Source organism: Pteronotus mesoamericanus, unplaced genomic scaffold (assembly GCF_021234165.1).
Source record: "Pteronotus mesoamericanus isolate MK-2021 breed Mesoamerican mustached bat unplaced genomic scaffold, CSHL_Meso_final contig_82, whole genome shotgun sequence".
NCBI classification, from domain to species: Eukaryota; Metazoa; Chordata; class Mammalia; order Chiroptera; family Mormoopidae; genus Pteronotus; species Pteronotus mesoamericanus.
In genome coordinates, this window is record NW_026555265.1 from 14299898 (window position 1) to 14313763 (window position 13866).

Genomic DNA, 13866 nt, shown 5'->3' on the forward strand with positions numbered 1-13866 from the left:
GGTAGAGGCATTGCACTGATTTTTTTGATTTATAGAATCAAGAGTTACACCAAGTAGAAGCTTCTGAGACTATTTTATAGTAAATCAAAAACAATATTGCAACCCAGGGGAAATTACAGATTAGTGCCACCTTCAAGGACTTAAAAGATGTAGTGGTTGTAATCTTCATAATACCACTATTTAATAATTCACTAGTCTGGCCTTCACAGAAATGAGATTTATCATAGTGGGTGACAGTAGACTACCACAAACTTAACAAACTCCATCCAGTTGCATGCTGGATATGCTGACTGTGGTATCTTTAATAAAAGAGATTAACACAGTATCAAGTACATGATATGTAGCTATTGATACGACAAATGAATCTCTCCTTATTTATCAGAAAGAAAGACCAGAAGCAGTTTATATTCATTTAGAATGGACAACAGTGCACATCCATTGTTTTTCCTTAGACCTATGTTAATTCTCCTACTGTCTATCATAATATAGTCCAAATGGACCTATATGATCTTATCATCATGCAGAATATCATCTTTGACCCACTATATTGATGAATCATGTTAATCCAAGCTTATTGGCAAGAAATGGCAAGCACTCTGATGCCTTGGTTAGACGCATAAGTTTTAGAAGGTGGAAGAAAAATCCCATAATGATCAAGATTCAATCTGAGTGAAGTTTTTAGGCATCCTGAGGCATGCTGGAATATCCTTTTCAAAGTAGAAAATACCTTCTTCCACTAAGGAAAACAAAAATCACAATACTTGGTGGGCCACTTTGGGTTTTGGAAGCAGCACAGTCCACAGCTGGGAATACTAAAATGACTCATTGAATCATGTAGAAGATTGATTGCTTTGAATGGGGTCCAGGGTAGAACAGAGCTTTGCCATAGATCCAAGCAGTGGTGAAGAAAACATCATGAGAAGTCTTTGGCATGCTAGGAGAGTTTCAGTGAAGATCTCTATGGTTTTAGAGAAGGCCAGGCCATCTGTGGCAAAGAAAAATGTATACTTCAAAAATATAGTATTCATCCTGGTCTGCTAATTGGCCCTGACAGAAACTGGGTATATGACCATGGGACATCAAGTGACCATATAGAGAGAATTGCCTATCATGAGTTGGTTTCTATCAAATCAATAAAGTCATAGAATTGCAAGAGCAGTAGCAATCCAATGGAAGTGGCATCTCTGATATTAGTCCCCCAAAATTTACATGTCAAAATCCTAACCTCCAAAGATTATGGCGTTAGGAGGTGGGGTCTTTGGGAGGTTCTTAGGTCATGAGGGTAGAACCTTCATGAATGGGATTAGAATTTTTATAAAAGAAACCCCACAGAGATCTCTTGCCCCTTCCATTATGTGAAGGCACAACAAGAAAGCACCGTCTATGATCCAGAAAGTGGGCTGTTACCAAACACAGAATCTGCTGGTGCCATGATCTTGGACTTTCCAGCCTCCAGATTGTCAGAAAAAAATTTCTGTTGTTTATAAGCCACCCAGTCTATAGTATTTTGTTACAGCAGTCCAAATGAACTAAGACATCTAATTTGGGGCTTAAATTCAGAGGGCAAAGGTCAGCTGAGGTAGTGGATAAAAAAGGAAAAAGTGGGAGCTTAGCTCATAAATGCATTGGTTTTGTAAGTGGTAAAATACCAAATGTACTAGAGCTGCACTTCAGTCCCATTCAAGAGTGGTCGTGAAAGACAATGGTGAGGCAGAATCTTCCAAATGGGCAGCAAATCTGGCCTTTCACTTTGTGTGGAGAAAGTAGGCCAAAGTGAGTATCCACAAAGATTCATGGACAATGTAGAATGGCTTAGTTGGTGGATCTGAGGCCTGGAAGAAATGAGACTGGAAAATCAGAGATACTTGGGGAAAAGGTATATGAATGAACCTACCTAAATGCCCACAAAATGTGAAGATATTTTTATTGCAGTTGATGCCCACCAATTAGCATCCACCACAAAAGAGGCACTAAATAAACCAAGTGGACTCAGTCCGTAGATGTTAGCCAGCCTCTCTCCTTGGCTATCCCAATGTTTGTGCAATTATCTCATGAACAGAGTGGCTATGGTGGCAGAGTTGCAGGCACTTCCTGGTCTTAATAGCCCAGGCTTACTCTCACCAAGGATTATATAGCTACTGCCACTATTGACCTGCCAGTGACAGAGACCAGTGCTACCTCCCTATCTGGGTCCCATAACTCACTGAAAACCTCCAGCCACTTGGAGACAAGATCATTACATTGAACCTGTTGTACCCTAACTTGAAACATGAGCTTTGGGTATGGGTTGCTTTTCCTGCGTGCAGTGCATAAGGAAGCATCACTATTAGGGCATCGTGAAGTATCTGCTCTATCTTCATGAAACTCCACATACAGATATCTGAAACCAAGAGACCCACTTTCAAGCAAAGGAAATACTGTCATGAGTAAATGATTATGTGAATCAATGATCCTATCAAGCAAGGAAATGGCTTCTCAAAGGCACAGCTGAGGTGCCAACCTGAATATGGCATCCCATGAGGAGATACTATCTGGATGTGATAAACCCATTAAACTAATGTCATTATGTTGGTAAAATATGTGGGTACAGAAACCAAGCAGTACAAGTCAGGGTGGCACTGCTCACCACAGCTCCCAGAGACCCACTTGGAGAATTTGTGCTCCATATCCCTGTAACTTTCAGCAACATGGGACTGGTTCCCAGTCAGTGAGGCTTCCACTTGAAGAAGGCTATCAGTATACTGAAAGCTAACCCAGTAGAAGTGACAGCCAAAAGGGGAGAGATCTAGAGTGAGTGGTGAAAAATGAAAATAGGAGGGTCGGTTACAGCCTGGGGATCCACTACAGCATCAGGTCTGCTGTCCTGCTAATGCTCCCCTTATAAGTTTTCAGAGATTATAACCAGAGATGGAGCAAAATTAAGGTGAAAAGCAAGTGTTTCTGAATGATACGAGGGGGAGTCTGTAGTGGGTACCATTAATGTCTAGTCTACGTACTCTTCTGGCTGATGTGCTTCTCTCCTAACTCTTGTGTTGGCTGCTAATGGCTCACAGCTGCCTCCTTCTGGGAACCCCCTAGTCCTCAAACTAGTACTCCCCCAACATACCCAGGCGCAGGAGGACCTCAGCTAGTGACCGACTAGCAGAGTATATAAAAGTCCAGCCACTAACTTCAAAGTGGACCACATCTGTTGCACAACTTGTGCTACCCAAGCTTCCTTGTGGACTCAGACTGAAGCTAGTCTCTGAGGCCCTGTGCTTGCCTAGCTCTTTTCTCTGACCAAGAGCACTCCCCCAACTCCCCTTCTTCCAAATATGCTCCCCCAGTAAATCACTGGAACAGGAATTCCCATCTCAGGTTCTGCTTCTAGGGAGCATGGCTGAAGACACCATTTATATAAATTAAATATATATGTACATTAAGAGCAACACACATTTTAAGGAATACACATAAATTAAAAGGAAACACATTCAACACATTAGAGTTATGGCGATGGTGGAAAATAGAGGTAAAAGAGAACAAATAAATTAATAAAATAGAGGGATCCTACAGACCAATGTGGATACTATGACATGGATTCAGGACTGAGATTAGCTCTGCTCTGTACACCTGAAATCCAAAATAAATAAACAAACAAAAAGAGAGACAGTTAGATGATCTCTTTTAGCAAATTCTCATCTCAAACTATGCAAATACATTCTGATAGGAGCTCAAATTGGTTTTTTCTCTAACATTTATTATTTGAGTATTGTTTACCTCCTAAGAGGTCAGAGAAGATTAAGAAAAGTAAAATCCCAATTGGTTTTTATGGGTCTGGACCAACCTTACTTTCTAGTATTCTAAATTTAAAATTTGTAAATAGTGCTGAATTTATTACTTCAACCAGAATTAAGAGTGCATGTTCTGCTCCCTGACCTGTGTGCTCTGGCTTAAAGGAAGAAGTGCCTTATTTTTATTTCCAATAAAGACATAATTTAAAGTACCCTTTCCCCATCCCTTCCAGTGCTGAACCTCCAACTCAAAAACAAGTAAGACAAGTTGATTCAGTCAAACTGCTGCTGATTTCCCTCTCTTCTCCCCTTTCTCCATTCCTTCCATTCCAGAAAAAAATTTACCAAAAGAGGTAACTATGTGTAGTGTCTGGAGTCAGACATGGCTGAATTTGACCCCAGCTCAAGTGTTTATATGCTAGGATCTTGGACAAATTAATGTATCTACTTTAAGCCTCAGTTTTCTCACCTGTAAAATGGATGATACTAAGTTTTTATAAAGATTAAAGGAGATTAAGGTGGTGAAGCCCCTCTCCTAGTACAGTATCTGGCACATAGTACTTACCTAATAAATATTTGCAGCTAAATAACAAGCAAGAAGGATGGATAGATGGATGGATGGGTGGATGGATGGATGAATGGACGGTTAGATGGATGGGTGGGTGGGTGGATGGATGGAAAAATAGATAAATTAAGCAAAACATAGAACTTTTGGATATCTACAGTCACTCTGCCTTTAAGAACTGAGTGACATGTGATCTGTATGACTAAAGTAATGACATTTCAGAAGAGATTCCTAAGAAACCAACAGGGGAGAAATTTTTGATAAACAGCCTTATTTCTGAAATTTCCTTCATTCATTTCCAGTGCAGAGTTTTATTCCTGCAAGACAAGAAATAACCTGTATCATGGGGAATTGTACATCATTCAAGTCTTTAAAACTTTATACATAAACTCAAAGACATTATGTATTTTATGAAAAAAAATAAGTAAATTACTAGCATTGTAGGTAATTCAATTTTACTAATAACTTGTTTACAGTGACATCCTAGTTATAAAGAGACACTAGTTTTCCAATTCAAAGATACATAGTAGATGAGGAGAGTAAAATGATATGAATTAGTCTGAGCAGAACATTAAAAAAATGAGTTAAGTAATTAAAGAGAGAAAAACTCTTTATGTTTCATACTCGTTTCTATAAAGGACTTTTACAATTGTTATTCATTGAATTTTAAGTGCTGACCAGGTAAATATGGTTAAGATCCTGAATTTAAATACAGTAAAAGCAAGGTGATAAGATGACTTAGCAAAAATTTGTGTTAACTATGAAATAATTATTGCTACATTTAGGTTTTCTGTTTTAACTAATCTCTCCCTCCCTACCACACACACACACACACACACACACACACACACACACTCACAAAAACACACAGAAATAACCATGGACGCACTCAGACATACATCTATACATGAGGAACAGAGAAAAAAAATGATTGAAAAACAGACTCCATTTTCTGAAGTAACACAATATAACTATAATTATGATTTAAAATACTTTAGCAATAAAAAAAAGGTCTTACTTCAACCAACAGTCTACAAAATGGTATGTTGGTGTTTGTCTCTATCTAATGAATGTAATCAAAAACCAGACTTGGTGCTGTTCACCATGGAACTGAACATACACCTGACCCAGGAGTTGAGGAAGCAGAAAGAGGACTGAGAGGAAGGTGAAGCAGTGGCAGGCCTGCATGCTGCCCCACGCCAGCAACTGACAACATAAGTGTAACAGAACCCGTGTTTACCTTCTGAATGCAAAAAAAATGGTGTGGAGCCTGCTGCTTTTCCATCCTCCAAATCTTGCAAAAAATATCTCTTATGGCCCACTTCAGTTGGAAACATATAGTGAAGAGAATTCTGAGCAATGAAGTTGAGTCTAGCCAAGTGGACGTATTTCAAAGCCACTGTAGTCCACCCCTTGTCAATGTGGAACCAATATATGTCTTTAAATCATATTTAACTTCCAAATAAAGACAGTAACAAAGTCCTGCTTCCAGCTAATATGATATAGCTATCCCATGTACAACTGAAAACACCATATGAAGCCCTTTTATCATCTTTAAGGGATGTTCATTCATCTCCTGATCATGGCATGGTGAGGGCTGTTCTTCCCCAATCATTCAGCTTAAAGTTCTCCAGCTCAAGGTTTCCTTCTCTTAGAGTCTGGTAATGGCATGTGGTACTGCTAGATCTCTGTATGCTTCCTCAGAGTGTGGAAGTTGTATCACCGCGCTGAGTCTCCTATAATAAAAGCTCCTCTGAAAGGACTGGCGTGTGCCCAGAGGGTCACCTCCCCTTGTTTGCTCAACAATATCTTCTCCAGTTGCAGAATCTATACCTCTATCAACTCAAAGACTTTACCATTTAAGTTCTTGCTTTTTTCCCTTCTGAAAGTTGAATTTCTTTCTCACTATCAAAATATGTTTTGAAAGAGATCATACAGTGAGATCCCAGCAGCAGCTGCAGCAGCTCTCATTTTCTCAGGCTTTCTTGCTATCTCCTTTTCACTTCTGGAAACATGGCCTATGGTGTGGCTGTCTTTGATGGAGTCATCAAAGTGTTCAATGACACGAAGGTGCCTAAGTCCTTGACCCCAGAGGAGGTAAAGAAGCACAAGAAGGCGGTGCTCTTTTGCTTGAGTGAAAATGAGAAGAACATCATTCTGGAGGAGGGCAGGCAGATCCTGGTAGGTGAGGTGGGCTAAATTGTAGAAGACCACTATGCCGCCTTCGTCAACATGCTGCCAAAGACTGCTGCTATACCCTGTATGATGCAACCTGTAAGAACAAGGACAGCAAGAAGGAGGATCTTCTGGGCTCCTGAGTCTGCACTCCTTAAGAGCAAAATGATCTATGCCAGCTCCAAGAGCCCCATCAAGGGGAAGCTAAGCATGAATTATAAGGAAGAGGAATCAAGCGTGAATTATAAGGAAACTGCTATGAGAAGGTCAAGGACCCCTGCACTCCGGCAGAGAAGCTGGCAGGCAGGGCTGTTATCTCCTTGGAGGGCAAGCCTTTGTGAGCTCCCTCCAGCGCCCTGCCTGGAGCATCTGGAAACCCTAGACCTGCCTGTGGGGTTGCAGGCTGCTCCTTTCCTGCCAAACTAAGGGAAGCAGGGAGAAAGCGATCCCTTCATCCATTTGCCAAACAGCCCCCACAGCCCCTGGACCTTCCTCCTCCCTCCACCCCTGGTAGTTCTGGCCTTCCCAAACTGCTTTTGATCTTCTGACTCCTCTTGGGTTGAAGCAGGCCCAGCGCCAACATAGGCACCCTAATTTGGTGTGGGGCCTGTATTTTTTAATGACAACCCAGCTCCCCACCTGATCCTCCTTTTCCCATGCTGCCAACCTCTACCACAGCAGTGACTCTGTGCTTATCTGTTTAGTTCTGTGTATAAATGGAATTTTGGGGAGATGAACCCTCCCCACACCACCTGGTTCTCCTCTCCTTTTCCACCTGGTCATGGCCACTCATGGAAGCAGGACTAGTTAGGGGCCATCAATTTAAAAAAAAAAGAAAAACACAACAACAGATGTTCACTTAATAGGAAGAAAAAGGAAAAAAAGAAAGAACTTAATACAACTTTACACACACACACACACACACACACACACACACACAAAACCCAAACAATCTAACTTTGAAAATGGGCAAAGAACCTAAGTAAACACTTCTCCAAAGAGGACATACAGATGGTCGATAGACATATGAAAAGATGCTCAACATCACTAATCATCAGAGAAATGCAAATTAAAACCACAATGAGATATCACCTCATATCTGTCAGAATGGTTATCATGAATAAATAAATCAACAAACAAGTTGGCAAGGATGTAGAGAGAAGGGAACCCTCATGCACTCATGAGAATGCAGATTTGTGCAGCCACTATTCAGAATAGTATGGAGTTTCCTCAAAAAAATTAAAAATGGAACTGCCTTATGACCCAGCAATTCTGAAAGACACCAAATACAAACTCTAAAGAATATATGCACACTTGTGTTCATTGCAACGTTATTTACAATAGATAAGCTATGGAAGCAACCCAAGAGACCATCAATATTCGAGTGGATAAAGAACTGGTGCATATATACAATGGATTATCACGTGGACCTTAAAAGAAAAAACAAAATCTTACCATTTGCAACAGCATGGATGGACCTAGAGGTTATTATGCTAAGTGAAATAAATCAGCCAGAGAAAGATAAATACCTCATGATTTCACTTATATGTGGAATCTGAAGAACAATATAAATGAATCAATAAAACAGAAACACACTCATAGAAACAGAGAACAGACTGATGGCTGTCAGAGCAGAGGGGATGTGGGGGACTAGGTGAAAAAGTTGAAGGTATTGACAAGTATGGATTCATAGTTACAAAATAGTCATGGTGATATAGACTATAGCATAGGGAATATAGTCAATAATACTGTAATAAATATATATGGTGCCAGACAGGTACTGGAAATATTAGGGGAACACTTTGTAAAGTATATGACTGTCTAACCACTATGCTGTGCACCAGAAACTAATACAAAATGATATTGAACATAAACTGTAATTTAAATGTTTTAAATAATAAAAAATTAAAAATAAATTGAACACAGAAAAAATGTTTTGCATGAAAAAAAGTTAAACCAAATAAGTTGCAGTGTTAAATTTTGACAAGGAATTTACTCAGTGATCAAAACTCTTACCAGTATATTTGAAGCCCTATTTATCTGTTGCTTATTGATTCTTATTTCCTTCATTTTCACGTGCAAAGTACAAACTACTAATCTTCACATGTTTAATTGCTCTCTCTGAACACTGGACTCAGGCCAAAATCTGTCCATTTTATTTTCCTCTATGATTCTGGGACAGAGTGCACAGCTGAGAATAAAATGAGGAATTATCATTAAGACAAATAAGGTTAAAACAGTCAGTTGAGCCAAGAAATGAAAAGAATTCTAAGAATAGTAATTAGCCTGATTTTTAAACAGTCATGTTTATCCTCATGTAACTCCATGTGAATTTGTTCAAGAAACTTCCTCTTTGCTTAGTTTTTACCACTATTTCATATATTTTTTTAAAATGCACTTTTAAAATAATATTTTTCTTTCTTAATAATTACCATCATTATATCATGTTATTAATTAATCAATATAAACAGTATAAATTTTATAATATAAAAACATTTTGATGTCATTATAAACAGTGTTGAAAATGTAGTGGCACTATGCTAGTTTCATGTAAATTAACCTATGTAAGTGTTATTGTGATATCCATTTTACACATGAGGATGCTAGGGCCTGAGAGGGTAACGTGCCAGTAAGTGGCAGAAACAGTGTTACGGCAGAGACAGTGTAATCCAAGTCATTCCTAACTACTACGTTCTACTACATAATAACATCTTGCAGTTTACAAAATGTTATCACATGATCTCCAGACCAAAATCAAGAGGTAAATATATCCATTTTCAAGCCAAAGTTGCTGAGACTCAGAAAAGTTAAATATTCTTTCCAAAATCAAAGAGCTGAGGTGTAATAAATTCAGAAAAAGAACTCCTGTTTCCTCCCTATCTGTATGTCTTCTTCTCTACTCTGCTTCTTAGAAAATAGGTTAAAATCATTAGTCTGTGAAATGGTGAAAGTTCTTGTTTACTTGTTACATCTCACTATCACCTATAAAATATCCAGAATTTATTTATTACATTTAGTGATCATTGGGGGTGGGGGGCACATTTGTACTGTAATAATGCATAAGTATTGACTTGGGAATTAAAGCCTATATTACAAGAACCATGTTTCTTTCTGATCTATCACAATTCTTTATAAATTTAATTCATCATTTAATGCATGCTAGTAATATGGCACTAGATAGGGAGTTAGGAGATTCTGGTTTTATCAGTAACAAGGGAATCTGGATTAGTGGTTTATCTGCTCTAGGCTTCAGTTTCCACATCTACACAATGAGAGAAAACTCCAAGTTCTTTATGGCTCGCCACAGTTCTAGGAATTATGATAAATCAGTATTCCTTACAAGACACTTTTCATGTGTTTTACTGTCTGTGGAGAGTACAGAGAGAAACCTATACAGATTTTATACATCAGGGAAGCTTTAAGAATGTATGGGTGAATTACAACAATATCACATAGAGGGAAGATGGATGTTACTAATAAAGCATTGAGCTGTTTCTATGTTCCAAGTTCTGTACTAAATGTTTTCATTTGTATACTCTCTTGCTACACAGTTCAAAAGCACCCCAGAACTTGAAATCAGTTCACTTGACAATGTTGATTGGGCACAGCTAACCCTGCTCCTTCTATTCCCAATGTTTCTTATACTCTAATTTCACTTTGATATCCTACCTTAGCACTGTTTTTTTCCATTATATTAACTGGTTTCATCTTGTATTTTTCCAAGTATTGAACACATTCAGTTAAAATATATCCAAGGGTCAGAAGCCAGAGTCAGAAATTATGTAACTTTAAAATATACACATATATATCGCATACAAACACATTTAACATGATAAATTAATTTCAAATCATCAAATTATTCACTTAAGAACTTTAAATAATTAAAATTTAATAGAAAAGAAAAATAATTAATTTCAAAAGCTGTAAATACACTGTAACGTGCAAGTAAGGCTGAGCATCTACTTGTACTGCAATATGCATTAAAACCCATTACATTCTTTTTCTTTTCCCTAAGTACAAATGTTACTCTAATGTGTTGGTACAAATTATATTGAACTTGTTCTCTTTATTTAAAAGCCTTATGTTTTGTGTTAGGAGAGGACAGTTGTAAAATTATTGACTGTACATTAGTCTCATACTGATTTCAGAGGCTATTAAGCAATACAAACAGCATCTTACTGGCTGGGAATTCACTCCAAACACAGCATATTCCATAGTAGTTTATCTTTACTATTGTTTCATACTGCATACAAAACACTAAAGGTATAAGCAACAGAATTATTAAAGTATCAAGTGAGTCTTATATGGTAAATATTTGGCAGATATGAGGAATCTAAGTGTATATCTTCAATAAATGTATAAAATTGGCTTTCTCAACAAAAAGGATGATCTTTATTGAGCATCTACTATGTTCCAGACATTTTTTTTTTTGAGTAATGAGAATATCATGGAAAAATATTATATCACCTTTTTCCTTGGAAATAACATACCAAGACCAGGATTTCTTGTATATATTATTTTAGATACATACTCAGGTTTATGTATTCAAAGGGAGCCAACTAAAATATATCAACAAAATAAAATCTTCACCACATATATCTACTCGAGGTAACACAGTATCTCTCAAGTAAGTTGAATATGTTGGCCCTTATTTTTGTTTTTTGTTTTTTGTTTTTTCCCGCTGTATAGGTGTGAAGCCTTTGGGTGTTTATTCTTCACTATTTCATGCTTGCACATTCAGAAGTAGCAGACACAAATGGTGCTATGGAAAGACAGGTTTTTTTATTATGTTTAAATTAAACTACAACTGTTTTAAAAAAATAGTTGTTATTTTGGCTAGAATCTGATAAAATCAAAATACCCAAAACAAAATGGGTTAGTAAACATAGGTGTTTAGTTAATGTAGATTAGGAATTCACTCAAAGCTTAGAGTCCTCAACAGCAGCAGAGCCTATAAAGTTAAGCTAAGATTTTACATGGTACTGAGCTCAAAGGAAAGAGACTGCCGAAAAGGTTGTGCATATTTTCTTCTTCCAAGCTTAAATGTTGGAAAATAGAGGTAGAACCTATAACTACTTAAAGTGTTGAACCTCCTGATTCTTTCAGGGACTCAGCCTTCTTAGCACATTCATGGGAATGAGGTACTCTCTGCAGAGACCAGAACAAAAGGGAATCAGATAAAATGCAGGGAATAGCTTAGTAGGTCTTTAAAAAGAGCTTTTTAAATGCATTTATAAAAGTGGGATAAATAAGAAACCTTTGAGTATTAGAGATTTAGAAAACCACGAATAATTTAACTAGTTACCAACTTAAAGATAAGGCATATGGACTTCAATTTGTGAACCTATATTAATTTATATGTTGCATATTTCAATTCACTTTCATGTATATCACCTAATATTTAATAACACTAGTGAGCCTTTGACATCTTTTTTACATTTGGATCAGTGTTTTCATTTTTAGCAACACTTTTCTATTTAAACCTAAAATAAAATGTGACAGCTAATCAGAAAATTTTGAGTAAGCATTGTACTTAAAGAGACACTTGTAACTTCTATTTAATAAAAATTCAAGATCCAGGCATCAGGCAGAGTGTACATCCCAGAAGGATCAGTGAAGATTTTCACAAGCCTCATAGGGGGATGGGTAGGGATGGGGAAACAAATAAGGTACAGTAGGATTCTTGGAGAGAGCAATAGTGGGAAGCCATTACCACCCCTAGGACTAAAGAAACCGGGACTGGTGGGGGGTGGGACGGGTGGGGGAGGAAATATTGATCCTATAATCCAGTGAGAAAAGGAGCCAAGAAGATTGAGCCTCCCAGAAGGAACTAAACACCTGAAAGAGTGAAACCACAGCTAGAGACTCAACTCCAAAGCAGGGAGGGAAACAGGAAAAAATATTCCAACCTCTCACACATTAGATATCCTGCTTTTGCCTCATATTAGCCAAATTCAACAAGATACCAAATTCCCTTTGAACAAACCAGTCTCCTATGGGCCAAACCCAACCAGAAGCCAAGCAGCAAGAAGACCACAGGAGACTTGCACTAGGAGTCAACTTCCCAAGGAATAAAGCAGGAAAGAAAAGAATAAAAAGTGGACTTGGGATAGGTATGGGGTGCAAATGCAGATTAATTAGCATACCAAAATAATTAAGCATTCTTGAGACTTAAGATAGAAATTGGAAAAGTAAACAGGATGCTTTTTGGAGTTCAAGTGACAACAGCATGAAAAGAAAAAAAAAATTAAATTTATTCCCTAAGAGAGTAGTTGTTGCAAAGCTATTACAAATTGGACAATTTAAAGCTTATGTTCCTAATACCAGAGCTTTTTCTCTGAAAAAAAAAAAAAAGAAGGTATAAGTGGAGCCATGTACAGGGATGTTCATTACAACAATACCCACATAGCTACAACCTTAACTCACACATCTATCCACAATTGTATATTTATACAATGAAATACTCTATCACAATGTGAAGGAACAGACTAGAGTTATAAAGAGCAATACGGAAAATTCTTACCAATATTATGTTGAGCAAAAGCAGCAAGATAGAGACAAATATGTTCACAGCATAGATCTATCTATATGAAGTATAAAATCTTTATTGTTTAGAGATACATACATATGTGGAAAAAGTATAAAGGAAAACAAATAAATGATTACCATAAAAATCAGCATAATGATGACTTCTAAGGAGAATGTGATAGAAGAGACACATAGGGGAACTCTGACATTCTGGCCATGTTCTGTCTTTTGACCTGCATAGTGGATTAGTCTGCTAGGGCTGCCATAATGGAGTACCACAGTCTGGGGGAGTTAAACAAAAAACATTTATTTTCTCACAGTTCTGGAAACTGGAAGTCCAAGATCACTGTACCATCATGGTTGATTGAGGCCTCTCTTCCTGGCTTTTAGATGGCTGCCTTCTCACTGGGTCTTCACATGGCATTTCTTCCGTGTGCTTATGGAGTGGGATAGAGCTCTCTACTGTCTCTTCCCCTTCTTAGAAGAAGAGCAGTCCAATCCAATTAAGGCCCCTCTCTCTGACTCACTTAACCTTTATTACCTCCTTATAAGCCTTATCTCACAGAAGCACACATGAATTAGGGCATCAACATAGGAAATTCAGGAGGACACTATTCGGTCAACAGCAGATGGTATTTACATGGATGTTTGCTTTACAATTACTTGCTACAGTGTATGTTATTTTATGTGTTTTTTTATATGTGTGTGATATTTTACAGTAAAAAAATATTTTAAAGTTATTACCTGAGTTTCTTTTACTTGCATATTTTGAATTTTACAAATAGGAACCTTCTTAGTAATTAAACAGATATTTCCTTTCCAGAAAAC

At 37.5% G+C, this 13866-nt stretch overlaps 1 pseudogene; it reads left to right on the plus strand.

Moving 5' to 3' along the window:
• Window positions 1-6348: 6348 nt before the first annotated feature.
• Window positions 6349-6851, plus strand: LOC129080001 (cofilin-1-like; annotated as a pseudogene).
• Window positions 6852-13866: the final 7015 nt, after the last annotated feature.